This window comes from Haliotis cracherodii, unplaced genomic scaffold (genome assembly GCF_022045235.1).
Source record: "Haliotis cracherodii isolate W230 unplaced genomic scaffold, xgHalCrac1.p SCAF_14, whole genome shotgun sequence".
NCBI lineage: Eukaryota > Metazoa > Mollusca > Gastropoda > Lepetellida > Haliotidae > Haliotis > Haliotis cracherodii.
Genome location: NW_027266269.1, coordinates 20,401,818 through 20,426,496, shown reverse-complemented (window position 1 = coordinate 20,426,496; position 24,679 = coordinate 20,401,818). Strand labels below are relative to the sequence as shown.

The 24,679-nt window shown below is 38.5% G+C and overlaps 2 pseudogenes; both read right to left on the bottom strand.

The window, feature by feature from the left end:
* LOC139461074 (multiple epidermal growth factor-like domains protein 10) overlaps positions 1–24,679 on the bottom strand; it is a 69,966-nt pseudogene that overhangs the window by 8,271 nt on the left and 37,016 nt on the right.
* On the bottom strand, positions 942–23,540 carry LOC139461266 (protein draper-like; annotated as a pseudogene).

Genomic DNA, 24,679 nt, shown 5'->3' with positions numbered 1-24,679 from the left:
AATGGTGCACATTCTGACAGCAGATGTTGTGGGAGGCTTAATGACGCACATTCTGACAGCAGATGTTGTGAGAGGCTTAATGACGCACATTCTGACAGCAGATGTTATGAGAGGTTTATGACGCACATTCTGAAAGTAGATTTTTTTGTGTGAAACGTATCTGGTCTTTGACGGTTGTTTACACAATAGAAAGGTGTATCTGGTGCTGCTGGAAAGGATGGTTTTGCAATTAAGGAAATGTGTCATTACTGAAATAAAAGTGACAAAACTCTTGCCATAATCATGAGAAACCATTGTACGATTCTGACTATTTCATAGCATGTGTTTATGAAGCTTTTTGAAATAGCGATGAGAACACGCGTTTGCGAAAGGTTTAGCGTATCATGCCTAATCGGTGGGTATCACAGTAAAGTCACCATCAAACAAGGCGATCACGATGAAGATCAGTGCTGCTGAATAGGATAGATTGGATGATGAACGAGTGTTTCTTTATTGAGCTCCAAACATGTCACTGCTATTTTCCATTTTAGTGTCTTTACAACATGATAACAAACGAAATTCAAACATGTCATTTATTCGAGATAATGTCTCTATATTATTACCTTGACACAATGGTCCTTTGTAACCATTGCTGCACCCTTCAAGGCAGCTTCCATTCACATGGTGACAAGTTCTTGATGTACGACACTGGCCACAACTTGACGAACAGTTCACTCCGTATAATGTGTCTGGACATTCTTTCAAAATGGAATAGAATGATCATATAAATGATGAGCAGTTGAGAGAATAGTAATACCTGTATAGGAGTGATCTCCCCTTATCAGGTTTAACGTTTATTACAAACCTACATCAAACCATTAAGCTGTGTATCAAAAAGTACAAATTGGAACTGACATTGAGATGCCAATATAATGTATTTATTTCCATGTATGATATAATCACTACTTGTTAATATATTGACTCCAGATGAAATAAGATATGTTATCTGTCACAGGCATAAATTCGATGGAGGTGCACAGCGGAGGTTCATATCCAGGTTGACACCCATTACCGCATGTCCCATAGTAATCACTACAAGCAGCGTTGTTCAGACAGTTGCCACATCTTGTACACGGGTTTCCAAAATAACCAGGAACACAAGGTGTATCAGGATACGACGTTTTCAGTAAAACATCATCTCAACAATGTTTCTTAACACACTGTAATGAGCCGGTAAGGCAATTTTGGTGTACATACATTTCTTTGATTTAAGATCAAACCAAGATTCTATATAAACCGATATACAACACATTGCATGAATCATGCACTGACTCAATGTCTGGCACCCAATTGTAAGTACTTAATAATATCTTCTGTATTCTCAGCTAAACTATACGGATTGTATACAAAGGTGCATTGAACATATTTGTGATGTACGCATATGGAAAAATACGTGTCTTTTATCACTGTGTAGCTGTGTCATTGGTGTTTGTAATCAAAATGTGAGTTGTATACAGACACGGTGGCCTCTGATATCCAGTTTGACACCCAGCGCCACATACCCCATATGCCATGTTACAAGAAACGCTGTTCCGACATTGGCCACATTGTGATGTACACTTGGACCAATATAAACCAGGCACACATGCTCTATGGAGATAGGAGTAAGTTAACATTCGGTTAATGTTAGAAATAGATATGTTCATCCTACTGGTTATAAATGCAGGGAATGGTAAACACACACACACACACACACACACACACACACACACACACACACACACACACACACACACACACATCGATAAGGGTCATTTACATATATCGCATTCTAGACCAATCATCTGTTAAGACTAAGGTAGCTTTTAAACATTTAGGTAATGTTATAACTATGAAAAAACCTCACGTTGGGGTGTATGCAATGCGACTCTCTATCTCGTTTAGCAGCAACCAAATAAACTTACCCATATGTACTAGTTGATGAAATGACATTGTTTTAGAGATCATCTCGATCGTGTTTTACATGAGACCAAACAATACAGATTGATATCTATAAAAATACAACACTGACGGATCTTCTAAAATCATAGTAAGTATGACGCGAGCTAGGTGTTACACACAACACCAAACACCACAGCTAAAATTCACAACCTAACAGAAGACATTTCAAAAGCAGTTAATAGAAGCGACAACATTCATTTCCACAATCATTACAAATTTCAGCTAAAAGCAGAGTCCATTGAATTATACCGAATGTATATAAAATAACGTCTCACTTTTACACAAAGGGGGATTGTAACCCCGCTGACATCCTTGTGTGCAGGTTCCATCATCCTTCTTACAGTCCGACGTCCCGCTACACTGACCACAAGTGGAGGAACAGTTGACCCCATAATGATGTTGGGCACAATCTGTACGGATAGGTAGATATCAACACGATCAGATCAGAGAACATACCTTCTTTTATGTTACAATTAATAATCGCTGCTTTTAAAAAGGAAAACCTGTATTGATGACTACATTTACATAATCCATTAAATACGAAATAAATGCTTTCAACGATTACCTATATGACATCAGTTGGCACTGCTTGTGAATGGATATATTTTCATCAGACTGTTACAGATAAACAATGGGTTAAAATAGACGTTTGTCAAACCTTGCTGGCACCCTGGACCTTGTTTCCCAGCAGCACACCCACTACTGCAGTGGCCAGTCTCCTTGTTACACGCTTCAGAGGCAGTAAGACACTGGCAGTGCTTGTTACAGCCAGAGCCAAACGAACCATTGTTGCAATCTGCAATATACAATACACATGCAAGGAAATTAAATAATTATATTTTGAGGTGTGTGTTCCTAAAGCCATTTGAAAAATAGACATTGACAAAACTGTCCGAGTGTACAGAGAATGTTTGTTCAATACAAATACATTTAGAATCACGTTTATACTCAACTTGAAAATCTACCAGATGGACGATTTCCTAATTTCACATTCTGTCATACCTTGCTGACACCCAGGTCCATGTTTTCCGGCAGCACATCCACTGCTACAGTTGCCAGTCTCCTTGTCACATACTTCAGCTGTATTCTGACACTGACACTGCTTGTCACAGTCATCTCCAAACCATCCATCACTGCATTCTACAAGTACACATATTATGAGATGCAAATCAGAGAACACCTACTGAATCTGATCCAATAGGCCTTTGTCATTTAAAGTTGGGCCCCTTGTAGAACAAGTATATCCTGATTATTTACTCTACGTCAGTGCTGATTGGGCTGCATGTACATAGATGCTTGGGCTGTGGACTTTTGGACCAATAATTGAAAGTGAAAAGAGCGAACTTTTCACTATAGACGCCCATATGCTAGTCATGGAAGCTGCGTATTTGGCCGTGCTTTGAGATATATGGGGGAGTTGTGACATAATTATATCGGGATAAATGGAACGGTTTCTTCGCCTCGTTCTTTATTCTCGCAACTGTCCTTTTATACCCGAATACAATACTGTCATTAAACATAGTATCTATTACTTATAATGTTATCATTTCAAGACAGCTCTCATTATCATTATCCTATGTTCGCGTTTATATTCCGATGTTTTTATTTAATGCTATAAAATAATAATATGTATTGCAAATAAGGAAAATAACATGTCAGCATGACTACTCACGGAATATCTGCACCTCACATAATGTCAGGTAGGGTCCATTGACACTTATTGTTACAAATGAACCATCCAAAGCTTCGCCACATGTAATATTTAAAACAGTTTGTTGTCTGTTGTCTGCGGACAATGTGTAACACAGCTGGTCACCAACCTTCACCTGAAGGCCCACGTTGCGGTCAGTATCTGTGAACAACAAACATTATATGATGATACAAGATGTGTATAGGTATAATGTGTAGCCCTGATAAGGCCCTGTGGTACATGTATGTTCTGTTATATAAATTCCACATGTTGGAATTTATCCTTCTCGTGTTGATAATTGTATAAGAATACGAATTCACCATATACCATATGTATGTACACAGACTGTGTGGTCAGACTGCGTTCATCTACTTAATTTCTCTAAAGAAACCCGGGTTAGATCCGGGTTAAAATAGGTCTTCAGCAACTAATGCCTGTCGTAAAAGGCAATCAACAGGATCGAGGGTCAGACGCGCTGACTTGCTTTATGCATGTCATTGCATCCCAATTGCGTAAATCGATGCTCATTATGTCAATCAATGGATTGAACTGTGACTACACACGTTAAGTGAACAACATACATTATGTGATGATACAAGATGTGTATAGGTATAATGTGTAACCACGATTAGGCCCTGCTGGCATGTGTAGCGACATACATGCTTCTTGGAATTTATCCTTTTGATGTTGATAATTGTAAATGTTATGAATTTCGAACTATGCCGTCTGAGCAAGTTAAATTTAGAAAAAAACTAAAGATTTTAGATTTTAGATAGTAGATTTTCTACTTTGTAGAACGATGTGAGTAATAGTGCGATGTGATATATTTTCAAGACATTCCTTGGAATACATAAGAAATGTATCACTTGCATGATGCATACCGTCGCATCCGAAATGCGGAGATCGATGCTCTTGATGTCAATCAATGGATTGTTTGGTCGACACTAGACTATTTACAGACTGGCGTCATATAGCTTGAATATTGCTTAGTGGGCGTTCAACAACAAACAATGAAATCTCCTAAGAAAGCAACCAATTGTGTAATATTCGGGGATGGATGCTTAGGATCCTGCCACGCCTAAAGGACACAACGAGTGGGTACTCCAATTGGTACACGCATGTCCCCCTCCTCATGAACAGGATGTATATTATTTAAACATATGTCAGACTCACTATCACTACGGAGATAAATTCTCATCCGTCTGATCTCCAATGTTGTATTAATGTCAACACGCCACCATTCCCCTGTAGACGTCGTGTTGCCTGTGTGCGTACAACTTCCATGGTCCAACGTTTGGTCAGTTTTGCCATCAACAGCTCTCTCAGATGGAAAGGGACCACCAAATCCTTTCAATTTGCTACTCTGCCTTGTCGACTTTCCACGTGCTATGTTGCCTTTAACAAAATAGATCAAATATTAAAAAACAGTCGTACTCGGCAGCATGTTCAATCTAGCAAAGTCCGCACTTAAAATGCTGAACACATTGAACAATCCATCTTAGAAATCTTTATTTTCAAAAGAAGTATTGAAAGGTATAGCTCAAAATCAAAACGAAGACAAAACGTACTTTTTTAACATCGTCCAAGTAAAAAATCTCATTGTTGACATTTCTTTCCTTCTTTGCAAAAGGCTACTTCAACATTTGCTGATGTTCTCGTTTTTAACCAGTTCTAGGACATGTTTGGAATTTGCATGTGACCTTTGCTCGGTAAATTGTTGGTCATCCGACCTCTATATATCTGATTATAAATTATGACAATTAGGTACAGGTGATTGGGTGCTATTTGGATGATTCGGCTGACTGATTATTAAATTCGAACCATATCCTGAATATGTGGTGCCTATAAATTACTATTTTGTTACATCCATAATTTGTATACATGTATATCAATAATAACTCATATTATGCCACAGTATTTCATGATACAACAATGGCACATTTTATGCTTACAAGATATCTGCTTACAGTTCTCTGAATGAAACTATTTATGTTGTACGTTTACTCACGCATTTGGCAGTAACTCCCAAACCAGTCTGGTTGGCACATTGTTCCTGGGCAAGGAGAACCAGGGAAATTCGTGCATCCATTCTGACAGTGACAATCTTCTGTAGAAACAAACAGAATGACTGCGAGTATCTAATATCTAAGCATGTCTTTTGTTTAACGTTTCCCCACAATCACCTAATTGTACATCTGTGATATAGTTAGAACAACGCAAACACTCCTCACCTAGGCACAATATGATACCTTGATAATTACGTCTTTTACTTTAGGATTGACTTTGTTTTGTTTTCGGTTAATTGAGGTATGAATCGAAAAACCGATGTTCAAACTGTATGAATCCGCGTAGTAAGGACCTACCTTGTGAGGTGTCCGGCAATGAGACAAGAAGTAGAACATATATCAGAAACATCGTCCATGTGCTTGTCCGATGAATCTGAAAACAAATTCAGCCACATTTAGCCAACCTGAACCACTTAACATGTAAACAGACGGTTGATCTACATGTAACAGTTGGTGCAACTTTGAGATTGCTGGATAACATAAAATGAATCCAACAAATCAGCTAACCTCGCTGCTCAAACCTATTCAGATGACATGTCATTTCCATTTTCGGGAATTACAAATTATATAAGTTATAATGATATAAATATCTGCACAAAGGTACTGGTAGATGCAGTTTTTACATGCATAGCACCACACACTGATGTGAAATACAATGTATACCGAAATTATCGTCATGTCAGTGAGCCTGACCACCCGGTCCCGTTAGTCGCCTCTTGTGACAAACATGCGTTGCTGAAAACCAACACTAACCCAGATCTTCACGAGGCTGTTTAGGATATAAACAATAAGCATACCAAACAAAAGCTTACATAGAAGGAGACATATACCGATAAATTAATTGTGCATTGTTACTGATGTATACATAATTGTTATGTTGTCAAGGATGTTAAAACAGGTTTCAGAAAATGTAGGGGCAATGTCTATACAAACCTGTGTCAAAGGGAACTAAAATGAACTTTTTGTGTACCAGAAAACGTATATCATGCTTCCTTGTGAGCGTAAATAACTTGAAAAAAGTCGCGTTATGTTTTTGCTCATACTCTTGGACAAATACATAGCTGAGGGATATTCCTTTCTATGGATAGATCACAACGCATAAAGCACCCTATTGCTAGGATCTTGTTAAGTATTATTGATTTGGGCAAAGCACCTCTTGATATAATGTGTCATAAAAAGCTGTATGGTGGGGGAGCACGAACATAAATAAGAGAGATCAGACTTACCTTTTGCGTGTTGTGGACGTGTTTGGGTGCCTCGCCCTGAGAACAGGAAGTAATGAGAGTGTTGAATAAAACTGAATGCCTCTTAAGCATACGACTGTCAATAATGTTAAACCTGTTTGCCAGGATGGTATCAGTTTAGAAATAGAACATTGTTAAAATATCAAATGTAAAAACACATGAATAACTATTTGATTTACTTACGTATAGTTATTTGTTTACTTTCCTGTTGCCTTGTAACAAGTATTGCACGCACCGCGGTGACTCAACACAATGCAATGAAAGGGAGTTATCAAGAAGGAAACACATATTTTGATATATTGTATGGTTTGAAAGATGAAATCTCCAATATTTTATTAACATCACGAGTCCACCTTACTAAAGCTTGTGTTAAGTAAAATCAGTTCTGATAAGAGTAGAGTTATATTTTACTTTGTTTTACTAATTCAATAGCATAACGACATTTTTAAAAATTAGGCAAACACTATAAATAAATCCGTTACATAAAAAGCATCGGAATGTGTGACTGTGATGTTGTGTTGCGATACTTTGCAGTCGTAATCTAATTGAGGATATGACTTGCAGGAACTACCTCGATAGTATCAATGATATGAGTCGCACTTAAACAACTCTGGTTTGATATCACATCTCAAGCAAGGATGCATTTTTAACATGTTTAAATGTACTCAGTTTGCATCCAGTTTAACCACATTACATCAATTTTATGACTACTGCTGCACATCTGTCAGGGCCTTGATGACAAATGAACGACTGAGTGACTAATTGACGACGTGTGATACAACAGAGTTAATACAACACTCAAGTATTTATACTTTCAAGTTACTTTGATCCGAAGATTGTTTTTGTAACAGTGGATGAGAAAATTGACCAAAGTAACTGCATCAGACTAATTAACAATCAACAACTAGTTGGAGTTATTCGCGAGTGTTGTTTGATGATTTATTAGGTTACTTGTATCAGACAGGTAATGTAAAGAGACACACATATTTCAGTCATTTCCTGAGAGTCATTTCATACATTTATTATATTTACAAAGTCATAGTAAAATACGTATCAATGCAATAACTATGGTGTGGGTTTTGGTGATGAAATAGACATTGGAGGTGAAATAATTTCAATCAAAACATGCTTCAAAAGTTGTTTTGCCGTTTTGATTTTTAGATAAAACTGAATGAAAGGAACATCGCAAAATGAGGACCTTTTTTAAGATCTCACAGTTACGGCATACTTGTGACGTATTGGAAAATTGATAAAAGCAGGCGTTAATGGCTGTAAAAATGTGTTTCATATAAAACACTCAGAAGAAATTAAAATGAAAGCAAAGCACCATTTCATCTCAACAACAAAATAGTTCACCCTGTTTACCTAGATTTTACACATATTCGTAGCCATTAGTTTGCTGGAGTTTGACGCAAAGGACTAATTACAAAAGTACGTCAACCATAATCTTGGCAACTGATTTCTTAAAATTTTATCACATTAAACACACAATCACCCTACGGAAGTCCGTGTCCGAATAAGCATATGTTCTTCATTGTTATCATGTAAGTTTGTGACTGTTGACATGGATTTGTAGTGGGGGTAAGAACAGACGAGCTAATGTTTCACAACAATAACATGTAACTTCTTTCAGTGGCATTTAGAAGTTGGAGTGATGAAGTAAGACGAGTTCTATGGATGAACAACTTCTTTATTACAATTTAGTGCGACGTTTCGGTGTAGATTCTAACACCTTTATCAAGCAATAGACGGATAGGGCTTACTTACTTACTTACTTTGGAGATTTAACGTGCGCTTTCCGACTGATGCGTATTTCGCACACGGGCCCGGCCAGGCCATTTAATGTGTTTCCGAAAGGGGCGAGGGTGGTCTGTGCAACCCAAGAGGGGGCTTTAGGGGTTGCTTATATAGAATTTGGAAATTTTGAGATTTGGAATAGATGCCGATGGGGTTGGGGAGGAGAACTAAGGGAGCTGGGTATGGTGGATGATTGTTTGTTTATGTGATTTTGATTTGGTAGGTTATTATGGTTTTAGATGCGTTTTATCAGTTCCGTTTTTATTAAGAATACGCCTAAGGCCTTGAAGTTTTCTAGTATATTTTGTGGGTTTAGTATTGCTTCTAGAGTGAGAACCTTGTTTAGATTGAGGGTGGTTTGTAATGCGGTTCGATGTGTTAGGTAGTGTGTGCAGTGGATGAGTGCGTGTTCTGGGGTTTCTGGTTGTTTGCAGTGTGGGCAGTTACCTGTAGTGTGTTTTTTAAATTTTTTTAGGTGGTTATTTAGGTTGGTGTGTCCTGTTTGGAGTTTAGTGATTACTCTGTCGATTTTTTTTGATGGATGGAGAATTTTTGGTTTGGTTAGTGGTTTGCTGAGCACTCTTTTGATTTGGCTATTTGAGTTTAGATATAGGTTATGCCATTTTTTTGTGATTTTTTGTTTGTTTACACTTTTAATTTCTGATTTTGAGATGGGTAAGTTTAAGCTTATTTCTGGGATTTTGAGGGATAGTTTAGCTGCTTTATCATTACCGTATATTCCTACGTGGGCGGGTATCCACAAGAAGGTTATTTGTTTGCCTGCTTTTGTTAGGTTGTTGGAGCTTTTAAGTATTTGATTTATTAATTTAGGTCGGTTTTTGGTATTTTTGTTTTGGAGGGCTTGTAGTCCACTTAGGGAGTCAGTAAGTATTAGGATTTTTTGGTGGTTTTTTGATTCTTGATTGTGGAGGGCTGAGGCCATGCCCATTAGTTCGGCCGTGAATATTGATTGGTTATTTGGGAGTCGGAAGGATTGTGTGGTTTTAGTTGGTTGTGTGGTATGGACTCCGAAACCCGTGTGTTTGGAGGTCGGATCTGAGGATCCGTCCGTGTAAATGTGACACCAATTTGGCCAATTTTTGTGTATGTATGCTAGTGTGGTAGTTTTAGCTATGTTTGGGTCGGTTTGTTTATTTATTTGGCTAGCTAGTGTTGTGTCTATTTTGGGTATTTTAAGTTTAGGGGTGAAGATATTTGATTGTTTGCAGTTTTGTTTAAGATTTTTAATTTGGTGTTCATTTAGGTAGTTTGTTATTCTTTGGGATATTGGGGTAAGTAAGGGGTGTTTACGAGCTAGAGCTTGGTTTTTAGGGCTGATGTTTTGGTTTATTAAGTTTTGGATGAGAGGGTTTGATTGGGACGCGGCCCAGAAATTTAAGCTTAGCTGTTCCCTGCGTAGACTTAGTGGCATTTCTCCTGTTAACGCCTGAAGTGAGGTGTAGGAGGTGCCATGTTGGGTGCGTGTAATGAGTTTGAGAGCCTGATATTGTATTGAGTCAAGTTTTTTAGATAGAGAGTTGTTTAGGGTGTTGTATATGGCGCAGCCGTGGTCTAGTTTTGATCTAATTAGGGATATGTAGAGAGAGAGGAGAGTATCTTTGGAGGCTCCCCAGTTAGAGCCAGTTAGGCATCTTAGGGTGTTTAGGTCTTTACTGCATTTAGTTGTTAGGTTTTGGATGTGAGCATCCCAGGTGAGATGTTCATCGAAAATAAGTCCTAAGAATTTGGTTTGTTTTTGAAATTTGATTGTTTGATTGTTTAGCTGGAGGATTGGGGAGGCGGGTTTCATGTTTTTATGTTTGAATACTATTCCTGTTGTTTTTTCTGAGTTAAGGGAGAAGCCCCATTTGTCAGCCCATTGTTGTATTTTATTAAGAGATTTTTGGAGTAGATTTTTGGCCATTTTCATGCTTTTAGTGCGGATCCAGATGGCTCCATCATTCGCGAATTTTGATGTGTTTACTTTAGGGGATAGACCCTCGAATAGATCGTTTATCATTATATTGAAGAGGATGGGGCTGAGGATACTGCCCTGTGGAGTGCCATTTTCTAGGGGACATTGGTCCGATAGAGTTTGGTCTATACCCACGATTATTTTACGATTGTTTAAGAAGTCCTGGATGTAGTTTATTATCTGTCCTTTGAGTCCTATTTTTTTAAGTTTTTGTATTAGCCCATCGTGCCATACCATGTCGAAAGCTTTAGAGAAGTCTAAGAAGATGCCTGTGGTATATTGTTTATTTAGTTGTCCTGTCTTAATATCTTGTTCTAGTCGGGCGAGGTTATTTATCTAGGGTTGAGCGGCCAGGAGTGAAACCGCTTTGATCTGGGTTTATGATGTTATTTTGGGTTAAGTAATGTTGTAATCTATTTTTAGCCATCGATTCCATTACTTTATATAAGTTTGAAGTTAGGGATATTGGCCTATATGAGTTAGCTTGATTAGCTGGTTTATTAGGTTTAGGGATTGGTATGACTAGGGCCTGTTTCCAGGGAGTATGAACCTGTCCGTTTAGGTAGATGAGATTGTATAGTTTGAGTAGTGCCTGGAGTAGTTTTAGGGGGAGTTTTTTAATTATTTGGTAAGAGGTTAGGTCTAATCCTGGGGCTGTGCCCTTTTTCCTGTTTTGGATTACGTAGAGGAGCTCCTCCATTGTGTAGGGTTGATTTATTTCTAGATTGTTATTGTTTGGTTCTTTTGTGGGTTTGTTTTCTGTTTTAAGTTTATCTTGGAATTTTTGGCTGAAGTTGCTGTTACTGCTAACGGCCGAAAAGTGGTTGGCGAGATTATTTGCTTTTTGGGCGGGGTTGGTTGAGTTGTTAATGTTAGGTTTTTTTTTATGTCGTTTTAAGCCTCTAATGGCGTGGATTTTGCGCCAGACCGTTCTGGCATCTGTACGGTTATTTATACCTTCGCAGAATTTTTTCCAGTCTCTACTTTTGGCTATTTGGACTAGTTTTTGAACCTGGTGGTTTAGTTCGTGGGCTATGTTTAAATATTTGTAGTCGCGTTTTGCTTTATTGAAGGCTGATTTACGTTTTCGTCTAGTCTGTTCTATTGCATCATTCCACCAAGGTACCGTCGGTTTGCCTGTCTTAGATGTTTTGAAGGGGATGGAGGTTTTGGCTGCGTTTATTATATAGTCTGTTAGGTTTTTACAATAGGTTTCTGGATCATTATTTTCTATTTCGTTTAAGTTAGCTTCGCTGCAGATATCTTGGAATTGGTCCCAGTTAGCTTTATTGTAATGGAATTTTGGTTCTTGGTTTTCTGTTTGGATTGGTACGTTTGTATTTCCTATGGTTATGTTTATGGGGAAGTGGTCGCTACCTAGCGGGACGTCGTGCACTTCCCATTGAGTGCTTTGGGCTAGATCTGCGGTGCATATGGTTAGGTCGATAGCCGACATTTTTTGGTTTATCTTATCGTACCTCGTGGGTTGGTTGCTATTAAGGAGTACTAGGTCGTTTGTTTCTATCCATTCGGAGATTAATTTGCCATGATTATCTATTTTATCATCTATGCTCCATGTAGGATGGTGAGCGTTAAAGTCTCCTAGGAATATAGTAGATTTATCGCTTATTTTGAGTAGTTTGTTTAGATCCTCAGGTTGGACTTTTTGTTCCGCCCAGTGGTAAATATTTATGATGTTTATGTTTCAGTTATTTAATGTGATTTTAATGCCGTCGGCTTCTAGGTTTGGCATGTCTATTTTTATTTCTTCGTAATTTATATCTTCCCTGATAAATATGATGAGTCCTCCTGCGGCTCTTCTTGTTTTCGGTTTAGCTCTGTCAGTTCTAACTGAGTTGTAGTTAGGTAGTGTGAATTTCGATTTTTTTGAGAATTTGGTTTCCTGTATACAAGCAATGTGAGGGCCTTTATTTAGTTTAAATTTAGTTTTTAGTTCATGGCCGTGGGAGGTGAGTCCGTTGGCGTTCCACTGAAAAATATTTAGTCCTTCCATTATTGGTTTCGGGTGATTGGTGATTTAGTTTTTAGTTTTTATTTTATTCGGTGAGTTCTTTTAGATGGAGGTTAAAGAGGAAGAAGGGAAGATCGGTTAATTTTAGATTGAAAGCTACTTTGTGGAAGGATTCCATACTAGCTTTTGGTGAGTTTTGACTATGCATATATGCTAGGAGTAAGGTGAGGTTATTTAGGTTTGGGGTGTTGGCTGGTTGGGAAGTTTGGTTTGTTTTAGTTGGAGTAGTGTCTATTGTTTCCTCAGTAGTGGAGAAATCTTCGTCATGGGTTGGATTAGGTTTAGCTGGTTGAGTTTCCATGGGGGAGGCATGTGATGTGGAGGGTTGTGAAGGTGTTTGCGGGATGGGTGTAGCTGATGTTTTCTTAGTGTTTGTGTTTTGTTGTTGTGCTTGCTTGTGGGAGAGCGTTGTTGCCATATGGGCTGTAGGGTGCTTGGATGAGGGTCGTGTTGTGGTGGTCATTTTGAGGTTTGTTTTGCATGCGGGGGTTGATGTTTTGGGAGGGTTCGTGGTTGGTTGAGTGGCTGCTTGTGTGTGTGAGGTGGGTGCGGTTTCTCGGTAGGGGTCCCAGACAGAGCTGTCGGTTATGGGTGTGGTGTTTGTTTGTCGGATGGTGTTTGGGTGTGGTGTAGGGAGGAGTGGTTTAGATGCAGGTGTAGCAAATTTTCGTGTTTGGATTTTAGCCGTTTCTATGTTTATGTGTTTGTTGGCCTGCTGGGTGAGTGTGTGTCTGTGTGGGCATTGGTTTGAAAGTGAGGTGTGTTGGGTGGATTTGCAGTGGATGCACCAGCGTGTGCATGTGCTTGGGCAGTCTGTTTGTGCGCATTTTTTACATTTAGTTTTAGGGTAGGTGCATTGGGAAGCAGTGTGGTTGTATTTGAGGCACTTTGAACATTGCTTAACCTGCTTTATATAGGGTTTGACTTCTAAGTTGGTGTGGGCTCCGAAGGATATGTGTTTGGGGGCTTCAGGGAATTTAGCGGTTTTTTTAAAGTTGATTATGACAATGGAGGTTGGGACCGTTTTTCCGTTTCTAGTTGAGGTTATTCTGCGCGTGCTGGTGATTAGGGGTTGAGGGTTTTGGTCTTGGTTTATGTTGGCTTCTAGAGAGTATAATTGTAAGTCCTCAGTTGTTTCCCTTGGGTTAACCCTAATTACGCCTCGTGTATATTGTTGCCAATTAGGTGTTTGTTTGATTACCGTGACGTGGAATATTTGAGTTATTTTATTTGCTGCGTTGTAAGATTCTCGGTTAGGAAAGATTATCTGGTTACCTTTGTTGGCTTTTTTAATATTGTTGTAATTTATTTTTTGTCCTATTTTGTCTGCCGAAAGTTTTAGTGAGAGAGTGGTGCCTGAGCCTGCTGAGAAGAAGTAGAGGGCGAAGGTGGTGAGGAAGGCGGCCGGGGAGGGTGTTGGCGATGGAGGTGGAGTGGATGTGTCGAGTTTGCGTTTTTTGGTGTTTTGTGGTGGCGAGTTAGCTGGTTTGGTTGGGGTGGTGTATGTCGTGTTTTCGCCATACTCGGTCGGGACGATGTTTTCGAGTGACCTCCCAGAAGTGTTGTGCGCTTCCGCAGGCGTGGGCGAGTAAGGAGCTGGAATGTCTGCGAGTGTGGCGTTGCGGGTGTCAGTCATAATGTTTGGGTGTTGTGTTGGAGAGCGTGTGTTGTGGTGGGCGGTGGTGGAGTGTTTTGGGGAGGTGAGTTGGTTTGTTGTTTTTACTTGGTGAGTTGTGTTTAGGAGGCGGAGGAGGTTGCAGTGGTTACTTACTTACTTACTTTGGAGATTTAACGTGCGCTTTCCGACTGATGCAGTGGTTATTTGTTGTTGGTTTTAGTAGAAGGGTTTGGGAAATGGATTATTTATTGAAGATTAAGTTTGATTCTGGAAGGCTTGGATAAGGTGAGACAAGTGGAAAGCGGGGATTAAGAGATATTTAGTCGAAGGAGTGGAGGTATGTGAGTGGTGGGCGTGGGTGGTGAGTAGGAAAGAGCGAGCGTTGTGTTTAGGAGAAGGGGGGATTAGGTGTTTTTTGTTTTTAGGAGTTGGGTCAAAGGGTGTTTTTGAGTGGTGGGCGTGGGTGTGAGTAGAAATGAGTGCGAGCTGTGTTAGGGAGATTGGGTAGGATAAGGTGTTGGTTATTTAGTGTTGTTGTTTTTTAAGGATTTAGGGGTTTTATGATTAATTCGGTGAGAGTGATTTTAAGAGTATGTGAATAAGGATAACGTGATAATTACCGATGATGGAGTTTCCTTGGCTGGCTATCAGGCAATGCTCTGTGCTGGCTTGGGAAGTGTTGCTCGCTGGGAGTACAAACTGCAACTGATTGTCTGACCAAGACTCGTTTATTTTCAAACCGCTGTCCTGTAGCTGGAACAATGCTAGGTTCGGCGTTAAACAACAAACAAACAAACGGTGAGAGTGATTGTAAGAGTATGTGAATAAGGCTGAAAGGATGACGTGATAATTACCGATGTTGGAGTTCTCCTTGGCTGGCTATCAGGCAATGCTCTGTGCTGGCTTGGGAGGTGTTGCTCACTTGGGGTACAAACTGCAACGGATAGGGCTTACTTACTTACTTATATTGGAGATTTAACGTGCGCTTTCCGACTGCAAGCGTATGTCGCACACGGGCCCGGCCAGGCCATTTAATGTGTTTCCAAAAAGGGGAAAAGTGAGTTTGTGCAACCCAGGAGGGGGCTTTAGGGGTTACTTATATAGTAATTTTGAAATTTTGAGATTTTGAAAGAATGCCAAGAGTGGGTGGGGGACGAACTAAGGGAGCTGTGTGTGTTGGGTGGTTATCAAATAAGGTAGTTTTGGTTTTAATATTTTATTTGGGGTTTAAATGCGACTAATTAGTCCTGTTTTCATTAGGTACGCGCCCAAGGCTTTGAATCTTTCTAATTTATTTTGTGGATTTAGGATTGATTCTAGTGTAAGTCCGGTTTTAAGATTTAGGGTGGTCTGTAGTGTTGTTCGGTGTGTTTGGTAGTGTGTGCAGTGAATGAGTACGTGTCCTGGTGTTTCTTGTTGTTTGCAATGTGGGCAGTTTCCTGTTGTGTGTAGTTTAGCTATTTTACGGTGATTATTTAGTTTGGTGTGGCCTGTTTGTAGTTTGGTAATTATTCTGTCGATTTTTTTGGATGGGTGTAGTATTTTGGGTTTATTTAGGTTTTTTTTGAGTACTTTCCTGATTTGGCTATTTGAGTTTTGGTATATATTTTGCCATTTTTTGTTAATTTTTTTGTTTAGTGACACTTTTGATTTCTGATTTTGATAGGGCTAAACAACATAGGTATATATACACTTATTGACATCTAAGTTGTTACAGTGACTAGTTGGTGGACACAGAGAGGTGATTAAGCTAATTGGAAGCCAGTGGATGACTAATGAACACAGAGTAAACAAGCAGACAGATGGAGATGATGGAAGCCACTGTATTAATTGGACGGATAAAAGGATTTAGCAATTAGGTGATGGTAAGCAGGCGGGATGTAATAGCCTTGGTCTCTGTTCATTGCTGGCTGGATCCTTTTGATGTAGATGGCTTCTAGGAGTTTCCTGATTTTGTAGTCTGATTGGTTGTTGGCCAGGATCTTGATGTTGTTCCACTGGATGTTGTGATCGGGGTGGGTTTGGGTGTGGTCGGAGATGGCTGATTTTGAGTCATTTTTTTGTACTGAGGTCTTGTGTTCTTTTATTCTAATGGGTAGGGGCCTGGATGTTTCTCCTACATAGGAGTCGCCACAGTCACATTGTATGTGATATACGGCTCCTGCTGGGTCTTCTTTCATTGATGTAAGGGGCTCTGTGGGTTTCTTACCAGTTTGCGAGCTCAGCCTATGTTACCGCTTATAGATGAAAACCAAGCCTCGCTTTCACACAGGTTATAAATAGATTCAATGCTAAAATCACCATAGTGACGTCACAACCCCTGTCACAGGAAGTGAAAAATCCTGGGCTCTACACCTACCTCATATAAACCTTTTTTTACAAATCCTATTTGAACATGTAATGTTTTCATATATTTCCCATTTCCACATGTGTCAATTTATCAAAATACTACCAAAATATAACCAATCCATGCACTGTAGAAGTTGTGAGAACATGTTTATTGAAGTCACGTGACCTCAAAATATTCTCTCACAGGGTAGAAGTCATTCACAAAAATATGGGTTCCATCTATCTCAAGGGGAGGAGGGGCCAATTCCTATGTTTCCTGCAATCACTGATCACTAAGCTTCCTATATCCAACTTAAAATAGGTGGAGCTAGAACCGTAAACATGTTTTTAATTCGATAAAAGACCCCAGTTTCCCCCTCGAAGTGACCAAAAAGTCCCACATAGAGCGTCCAGAAACATAAATAAATCTGGCACCTTACTGAAAGCATCACATTCTAATGACAGATATGTTATTTTAGGGCAGTTTTACCCCGTTTGTTTAAATTTGTGTTGACTGATATGTCATTGAGGGTCTAATTTGTGTGTCAGGGTTCTAAACTGATGGTTTACAGGTTGTGGTGTTTGACATTTGGTTCTTTCTGTCTTAAGCTGTTTGTGAGTGTTATCACCCTGAACAGACATTTGCGCTTAAATAAATCAGAACTTAAATCTCAAATATGTATTGGTTTGTTAGTTTTAATTAGGAAAGGTAACCCTTCACAGCACCGGAAGTAGTCAAGGTTTTAGTCACGTGACCTCTATCAGTAAAATGAATGGCTCAAACCCATCGTCTGCTGTAGCAGTATTCTACTGTTTCTGTTGTGGTGGACGATTACTTTTGGATTATACCTTGGCTATTGCATTTTTATGGTCAGTCATGGCTAAATTGTGTGTTTCAACTGTTATTTTCTTGGCACTCACTTGGAATACCAGTTTCTTACTAACTATTTATCATGATGCGACTTCCAACTGACACCACTGAAGATTTGTCAAGAAAGGTATGAATATATCAAGAGTACATTTTTACAAATAAGGCTTGTGTATGCATTAATATTATGTAGAACTTGTAAACGCTCGCAGAATTTTGCATCTTGTGAATGTGTGTGCATTTATGCCATCCAAAAAGTCAGAAAGGAAATAGAAACAAAAGCTGGAATGATGGCATTCCCCCTGAGAAAAAAATGTAAGACATCGTATCATTATGTTATTAAGAAATGAATCCTTGTAACATTCCTAACCGCTTCCACATTGTCATGTATTCTGTACTATGGGCCTGTGGCCTTACAGTTATATATGAATAAACTGAATGATTATGGTAGCCCATGTAGTCCCTGTCAGGTATGCATACAGTTAGGAACATTTCATCAAAGATGGTCCTCATCATAAAATGAATAAACCTTATCACCCAGGTGAAAAGCATGAATATTCAGTGAATATATTTCGTAACATGGAAAACTAATAAAAGTACAAAAACACAGTTGTTTTAGTAGAAACCTGTTTATCCAGCTGACAGAAACTAGAGAGTGAACTTGTCATCTGCTAGCAAATTGTATTTACTGTTTGTAGGTCGCATTTGAGAACGAGGCTTGGTTTTTACGGGAAAATATATCAATTACAAAATTGAGCCTAAGCTCGCACACTGTACACAACTCGGCGTTCAGCGGGTGCATTGATCTTATCTAGTTGCATTATCATCATCGCCTTGATAATCCACAGATATACAGAAACCTTTTCGTGTAGAGTCACATTATTAAGGAGTGGGAAGCGGAACGTCAGGTGATGTCAAGGATGACCGTTGTATTAATGCGCCACTGTGATAATGGAAAAAATGTATTGATTCGATGCTAAAAAGGTGCAATTTTAGGGTGTGTAAGAGACAGATTACTTACACTCGTGCCTGTCAGATACCATTTATCTTACAACGAGTTTTTTTCGAAACCTCTAACGAGCGAAAGCACACTCGTGTAGTAATCTCAATATAACAACTCGTTGCTCTTTAGATACGCCTTTAAACAACTCGTAAAATAAATGGTATCTGACAGACACTCGTATGGTAATCTCTATACACTAACAGTATAAGTATATGCGAGAAATCGTGTGTAACCTTTTCATGTATAACTGTGTGGCCACAGACCCATAGTGCAGAACGCATGACAATGTGGAACTGGTTAAGGTTTTTACAAGGATTCATTTCTTATAATTAATATGGCATGGTATATTAATAGAGATATATTTCATAGTGTTTTTGTTCAATATATTTTTCATTTACAACGTACAACTTAAACCATTAACATGCATCTAAATTGTGCTAAAGATATCTGCATTTTCTTATATCTATATCAGTTAATTTCTTTCTGTATTTGCATTTTAAAACATCTATAATATTCACATTTACTAGAATATATCTAGAACAGATCTCCATGTTTGACAGTACATGTAAAAAATGACTGTCATAGTTTCGATATAAACATAGAATGATTCTCAAAAAAACATTGGTTGTCCCAAATGTAGCCATACCCACATTTATAAAGTAGACATTTACATTCCCAATTTTATCTTTTTAGCTTGGATGGCTGCATTACACCTATGTTTGTCCCATGATAATTAACTTGAAAGTATCGCACCAAGAGATTTATAAGAGGTTTCAGTTTGAAGTAAATGCCCCCGAAAGTACCACTTTTCATTATTTGACAGTGTATTTCCTTTGCTGAATACATCATTTTTGTCCTATCCAAATTAACATTAAGTTTCCACGTATCGCAGTGCTATTCGAGCTTATTGATCAATGTTTGTACCTTTTACAGTACTTGAGAACATAATTCTTTCATCTGCAGATAGTAATATGAATATTTTTTTTATAATTACAGGTTGTAATTGTATACCATCATCATAATTTCTTTTGGTTGGAGCTGCAAGCTCATTAATGAAAATACCTAACAAAAAAGGGCTTAATACACATCCTTTGTGTACACCATGATAAACACATGATTTGACTTCCTCATGAAAACTACATAACAATTTTCCCATTTCATTACTGACATGATGTAAATTAAATAGATACCCTCAGTTGCCCCTACACACAAATCGGATGCTTTAGAGAAGTCTACAAATATAGCTTACAGTTTTTCATTATAAGAGCCTGGAGAAAAAAAATATCATCAGTGGTAGTCAAAATCCTTATCAAGGGTGTCCGTCTACAATGCCAATAATGCTAATCAATATCTCACTGAATATACTGGTACATTGAATCCCCTATAGCCTCTGTCACTGAGCCTTTGTTGTGAATAGGAATTATAGTTCCAAGTGTCCAATCTTTTGGAAGTGAGAGGTAGCCATCTTTGTATTAAATAACATTTCCAAACACGCGTACGGCTGGATGTTATCAAGAGAGTATTGAAATAATTCCGTTATTAGTCCATTAGTTTTCAAGTTTCTTAGATTTTGAACTGCAGATTTCATTTCTTCTTTTGAGATAAGGCAATCTAATATTTCACTCATGAATTTCTATGTCACTTTTGATTGCCTTCTTTGTTGCTTATATTGTTCAAGGTCCTCCAAAATTGCTTTGATGAACTGATATTTTATTCTAGTTATTTTCTGATTCTATCCATGAAATATTGTTCCTTTTTTCTGCAAATAGCTTTATACTTGTTTTTTCGAATCAGTATATATTTAGCAAGTGCATCTTTATCCTTTAGTTTCCTGAAATGGTTTAAAAGAGTGCATCTTTCCTTTTTTACATAATTCACATTCCCTGTCAAACCACAGTTCCATTTGATCAAATATCAAAATATCAATATTTTCACACAAGTAAAATATATCTATGGTGTTCATGATGTAATCAAAAATACTTGCCCCAGCATTGCCAACAAATGTCAAGTCACCTTTCCCGGAATCAGGTCCATGTGTACATTTAGAACAGAACATAAATTAATAAAATATTTTCGAAAATTATGAAGAACTGTACCAATTAAACAAAATATGTCTAAGAGAAACTCCCAGTATGAAGTATCCTGGTCATGGAGATATTCAAATATATCATCCTCAACATTATCTGGCTCTTTACCAGTCCATGCATTGAAGTCCCCCCCAAATGTGCACAGACATCACTGAGAATATCAAGCAGTTATCCGGAAATAGCAATATACCATTCTCGGAACAAACTTTACTGCTGTACCATGTAGATACTTCTGGGTGAATATATAAACAGTGGTATAACAAACAGTACTTGTCAAGTAACAGATAAACATCACTTTCTGTGATCCGTGAATTTTTAACTCAATCTATTAGAACTTTTTTCATATTCGACCTGAAAGTCTTACAATATTTGCGATCGTGTCTGCCTTTTTTTAATGTTACTATTTTCGCAGAACGTATCATCAAAATTCAGTATCGGGGTCCACGTTTCTGTTAAACCAATTATGGTCACGTGATTTTCGAAACTCACACTATGGTTTACACTCACAATAAGATAACTTTGAAAGGATTCCTGATATATTCCAAACGACGAGTTTCACGGCATTACTTTTACTAGTAGGTTCACTCTTTATCCCGACCCTGGTCACACCCCTATCTCTTCTGTGTCGGTCTCCCACCCCTGCTGTGCTACCTCTTTCACGTACATGAGGAGACAGTTTACCGTCTTTTTGGAAATAATGTTTGCTTGAGTCTTTCTCTTTGCACTTTTTCATTTCTTGAGTGAGTGAGTGAGTGAGTGAGTTGGATTTAACGCCGCCTTTTTAACACGGCGTGTATGATGCTGACAAACCTTGAAACAAATTCGGTGCGATGGACGCTGCTCTGCAGAGCGAATTGCGAAGCCTTGAACTAATAGGTTACCCACGACCCCACAACGTGACCACAGGTGTCGTGTGCACTAATCTATTGACCACCATGAACAAATCGACACATTCTAGCCACACGCCTATGGTGATTGGCACGTAGAAACTGGAGGAATAGCTGACGATTTCGTGTAATGTTTTCAGGTTCACTCTTGACTTACTGGCATGGAACCGTCCTTACTGTGAAATCTGAAACGTTGGTTTGTAAACATATAACGAAATCTTCCTCTAGCAAGACTCCATTCACGATGGCGGCCCCCAGCGAGTGCTCGCGTTCGATGTCGTCAGGGTAACTTGTGATTGGGCAGTGATGTTCTTTGTGATGTGGCGTAAGTGCGGTATGTTTGCTTGGGAATTGACCGTCAGTCGTTAGTCTGAATCAAATTGCTGCTGTGCGCGCACGTACATGTCTGTTATCGAATATAACCGAATAACAACATAGTTGTTTCACCACTGGGTATGATTCTGACTTAACATAACGAACGTCTTGCGAACGTCAACGCAAGGCAGCATGACTAATTTATGGATGGGTATTGATATGAGATGGGACCACTATGACTTTCAGAACTCCGTTGTATATCATATCATGCAAGAGTCACTGGACAATACTACCGGAACTACATACAGCCACCAATAGTTGTGCCGTTTGTGCGCCACAATGGTCGACGTTTTATCGTTCAAGGCGTGCACACGTATCGTAACTGACTACAGCAGCACAACTTCACCATGAGTTCGGACCTTTCCCCCAAAGATCATGTCTGGTCCTTCCTTTTCTTTTTCATCTATTACCCTCATTCTAAACCCCTTTGTAGTTCTGTCATCATCTACTTATCCCTTACTGTTTTGGGAGTGTAAGCATCCCATGCTCTGAAGATATTGTTCCTCATAAGGTGATTATGACATAAATCTGCATTAGGTTAAAAAGAAGTGGACCAGTCACAACCCTTCCAGAATGCCCCCAAAGCCGTACCACAATTACCCATTTCATGTTTAACACTAAAACACTGATCTCTCCAAATATATAAACCAGAACTATTTGACATCCAACGTATCTTTTAACCTCGCACGCATCGATTCATGGTGATATGACAACTCCAAATATGGATATCTATGATAGGAAAGTCATTGTTAGTTGCTTTAGCGGATTTCTTGAAGGCTCAACTAAATAACGTATGTTTATTTGGGTATCGTTAATTAAAATTTGTTTAAAAATGATTCCATTATCAAAGCCTGTCATCTGATTTTCAGTAACTCAAGGTGAGAGAAGAGGAGAGAAGAGCCAGTTGTTATGTACCAAGGCATCGAGGTCACATTAAACACTATTACATCAGCACAACTGACGGGACAATCAAAACGCAAGATTTGAAGACAAGTTATGATAAATGGTATGTTTGAGTTTGATGTGTTTTTTTCACTCTGGGTTTTATTTTACTTAAACATAGAGCTACTGTGGTTAAAACGCTGACCCAGGTTTGATCCCCTCATTGGCTATGTCTGTATACCCCGTACAGATTTGGATGGAGTATTATTAAAAAATACAAATACTAAAAATACTAAAATAGCAACGTGAATCCTCATGCTCAACACACATGTATAAAATGAGGTTAGGTCACGGCAACAATACAATCATCTCAATCCTAAAGACAACAATGACACACGAGTTGTGTGTAAGCGGGTGTTGTCCTATAATATTGCTATAGAGGCTACGGTGGTCACCTTCAGGCATTAAATATATAAACAAACACATAAAGAATAATAATAAGCTGGCCTGAGAAGGATATTGTCAGAGATATGATCAGACTTACCCGTTGCTTGCTGTGGTCAGAGCTGGGAGGCCCGCGCTTGTAACAAGGAAGTGAATTGAGCGATATCTTATCTCTCTGATACATGTATATTGAAACTGGTTTGCCAGATTAAACATCAGTGTTGAAACAGGAGCATGTAGCAACCCATAAATTCTAGCGTACATAATCACCGTGTGAGTGAAATAATGGTCATGCGTCGTAGATGTTTATCTTGCTCACATACGCATAAAATAACATCAGTATTGAAATGGGATTAGGTAACACTGCATGTATACTAGCTTGCTTCATATGCACATGTAGACATGCATATTATGAATATAGCATGTTAACTGAAAGACATATCAAGCTCAGCAAAGAAAACGTTTGTTTGCTTAGTATAGGTTTACAGTACAGCCATGACCCATGCAATAAACAAACCAGGCACATTTCAAGTGACACGCCGCACCCACACTGCAGTAGAAAAGTGTGTACAGTAAATATATAATTTTCATCCCGTCATAAATAATGTTTTAACATTCCACTCACAAATCATAGGAACAAACACAACAGCTGTGAAACGATATATTTTTGTTTTCTTGAATATGCTCTCTCTACAAAGATTTCAAAGCGCGTCATACGACTTACACTCGAAAGTTATTTGATCAGGGTTACAGCACTTGAGGCGTTAGTTCTTGTTTTGAGTAGACATGCAAAGCTTCACTATTGACTAGCCTTTGCATGTGTTTCATCCTGATGATCTGGTATCATCACTATAATAGTGACTCATAAACACATGCTTATGACATAGTCGGAATCGTCCAATGGACTTTGTTTAATCACACAATTCTTACGAATAAAGAGAAGGTTTTATCGCTTTTGGTTCCTGACTTGTATCAGTCTCGAAATGAGACATTGTGTTACGTGTAGATTCTCAAATTGAAACAATATGTTAACCTAGAAATCTTTTCTAAAAGAATTGTGTGTAATACCGTTACAATCATTGTTCTACAATAAAATAAACTGCCAAATAACAACTGTTACAATCTTAAGTGTTTAACTTGCCGAACCACACAGCTTTTATTGGAGGATAGTTATTTATTCACGTACTCGATACGTGTTTCTGTCATATGTTCACTCACCATGGTGACTCAGCACGAATATAATAAAGAGGAGTTGTCCAGAAGGAAATACAGATTTGGTTACATTATATGATATAAAAGGTAAATACAAATATTTAAATAAAACACCAGCCTATCAAACCAAAGCTTTTGTTGAACATGAGCACCTGATAATGAAACAACCAGTTTGTGTTGTACACATTAAA